Genomic DNA, 2,794 nt, shown 5'->3' on the forward strand with positions numbered 1-2,794 from the left:
GATAGAAGTCAGAGTTGGCTCTCACTGGGCTAACACCAGTGAGAGGCAGGCATCAGGTGTCAGTGGGGTGCCTTTTGGATGGGGGGGGGGGGTTGGAAATCTGTTCCCTTTTCCACCTTCTAGAAGCTGTTCTTTGGCTGTCTCCATCTTCAGAGCCAGCAGGTTAGCATCTTCCAAGCTCTATCTGACTCTAGTATTCCTGCCTCCCTCTTTCACTTATGATTACATTTTCTGATGATTATTATGATTAGGTTTCGATGATTCCCTTTGGATTATATTCGGCCCTGGATATTCCCGCACGTTCCAAGATAATCTTCCCGTCTCAAGAGTCTTAATCACACCTGCAAAGTCCCTTTACCATGTAAGGTAACATAGATTCGCAAGTTCCAGGAACAAGGATGTGGGTCTCTTTCTTCTGCTGACCTCTGTGACCTTGGCCAAGGGGTCTGACACTTGGGATAAAAAGCATCCCTTCCTCAGGAGGCTTGGAGGGGATCCAGATAAAGAGGAATGGGCTTCCACCCCATAGGGAGTGACTGAGCTTCCCCCTCCCATCCAGGGCCCCCCTGCATGTGCTGGAGGCAGGCTACTCAGCCTGGAACTAATGATCAATTAGAATTCTGGTGCTTCTGGGAGGGAGACGGTGGTCAGGACCCAGGATCAGATAGATCAGGACTCAAGTCCAGACTGTGCCTCCTCCCAGGGGCCTGAGGGTGGGGGTGGGGGTAGGCGTGGGGAGCAGACTGGTCTGGAAAAGGAGGAAACAAACAGACCTCATTTCATCCTCACCAAGGTGGAGCTTCTGCCTTAATTTTGCAGATGTAGAGACAACAGCTCAGAGAGATCAAGCACTTTGTCTGAGACCACACAGCTCCTGGGAGCTTTCCCACGGACCAGAATTCCCAAACCAGTGACACCCACGCTGCTCCCTAGCTGTTTGCCCCATCTGCCTGCCTCCTGGCCTGCGTCCGGCTTGATATTTTTCTTTAAACCAACTTGCTGCTTTTTTATTTAAATGTATCTGTTTTAAAAAGAGGCTTTATATTACTCTCATAAATGGAAAATCACAAAATTCATGGGCTAGTTATGTGTATTTTTATAACGCACATTAAAATGAATTTATCACCATAAAAATGAAAAGTGTTCATCCATATACCATGTAAAATGGCCTCACATACCAGCAGTGGGTTCTGGCACTCTCTCTGGGAATTGGCTCTACACCTGCTCCGGTTTCACCAGATCCTAATGTTATTCATGGCTCTCCTTTATTATGGTATTAAATTTTCAAGTGGTTTCCCAGCACAATTACATCCAGCCTCCCCAGCATGGCCTCAGGGTCCTTCTGGCTCCTGCTTTCCTCATCTCCTGCCACTCTGGTCCCCCTGCTCTTGAGCAGAGTCTTGCTGTGCTGGCTACCCAGCCTGCAGGTGCCAGGATTTGAACCCAGGCGGTGGGCCTTAGAGCCCGCACGCGGAACCAGGACACTGTACCACCTTTCTGTGGTGTCTGCCCTCAGCAAGGCCTGTGATGGAAAATAAACAGGCTTGAAAGTGATGTAGGGAAGGGATCGGCGGCGGCACCACCCAGGAACCCCAAGCTTGTAGATCCCTTGGTCTCAGAGGCAACACACAGAGAAAGGTTTGATCAGGTCTACCAGCTATGCGACAGCACAATTCCTGCCCAGAGGGAGGAGCATAGAGACCTTTTATAACCTCTCCTGGGGCAGAAATGATGAGCAGCCGTAGTGGCCAATCCCAACTCTCTGACTTGCTGCAAAGATGGGACTTCATGGCAGGTCTGCGGTGTTCTCTGGCCGAAGCTGTAGGTTGCAAGTGAACTCGCATCTGGACAGAGCAGACTTTTTGCAGGGATTTCCCAAGTGCCTCATATTCCCTCCCTTTACTGCAATATGGATGATTTATCACCTGGGAAGGGAGTAGAGATCCCAGTGCAGCTTGATAATAGTCATGCGTTATTAATTCCAACTTTTCCCAAGAGTGAGGGGGACACATCCCTGATTGCATGTGAGCCTCAGGGGGCCTGGAGGCCCACAAAAAGAGGCTTTCCCAGATTGCTGTGAGGCAGTAAGGAGCCAGCTGTGAGGAAAGCCTAGCCCAGGGCCTGACACATGACTGATGGATTTGCTCAGTAATTATTCTTCTGCCCTGCTTTGGATTTAGCTCAGGGACAGCACGCTTCTCTCTGCGGCTGGGAGTAGAGTGGAGAGGACACCAGCTCTTCGGGACCTCCTCCCGAACCAGACAGCCTCCATTCAAATCCCAGTTACTCCACACACCAGCTGTGTGACCTCGGACAAATCACTTCCCCTCTCTGGGCCCTGGCTTTTTCATCTGGAAAACAGGGCTAATGATAGGATTGAGGTGAGGATTACAATAATTTGCCCAGGATCAGGCTTAGAACATGTAGGAGATGCTACACCAGAGCTACGCGTGCAGCCAGGCGCACCTGAGTTTGCATCCTGCCGCCAGCACTAACGACTGTATGATTTGGGGCGATTGCCTTGACTTCTCTGGACCTCTATCTCTCTCTCTGGAAATGGGTTTGGTGGCGCTGCTTCCAGGAGTGATGGGAGCGTCCAGTAAGCAGGGCGTGTGAGTGTGCTCACCTACTAGACGGTAGGTCCTGAGGTGCAAGGACCTGCCTTCCCAGGACAGCCCCTCCCGGAGGGCGGTGGCAGAGGGCCAGCCGTGGGGCTCGGGCTCGAGGCAGGCTGTGGCCCTTCCCTGCTGCCCCGCCCCAGTGGTGACGACCGGGCCCCTGCCTGTCTGAGGGG

Source organism: Canis lupus, chromosome 5 (genome assembly GCF_048164855.1).
Source record: "Canis lupus baileyi chromosome 5, mCanLup2.hap1, whole genome shotgun sequence".
NCBI classification, from domain to species: Eukaryota; Metazoa; Chordata; class Mammalia; order Carnivora; family Canidae; genus Canis; species Canis lupus.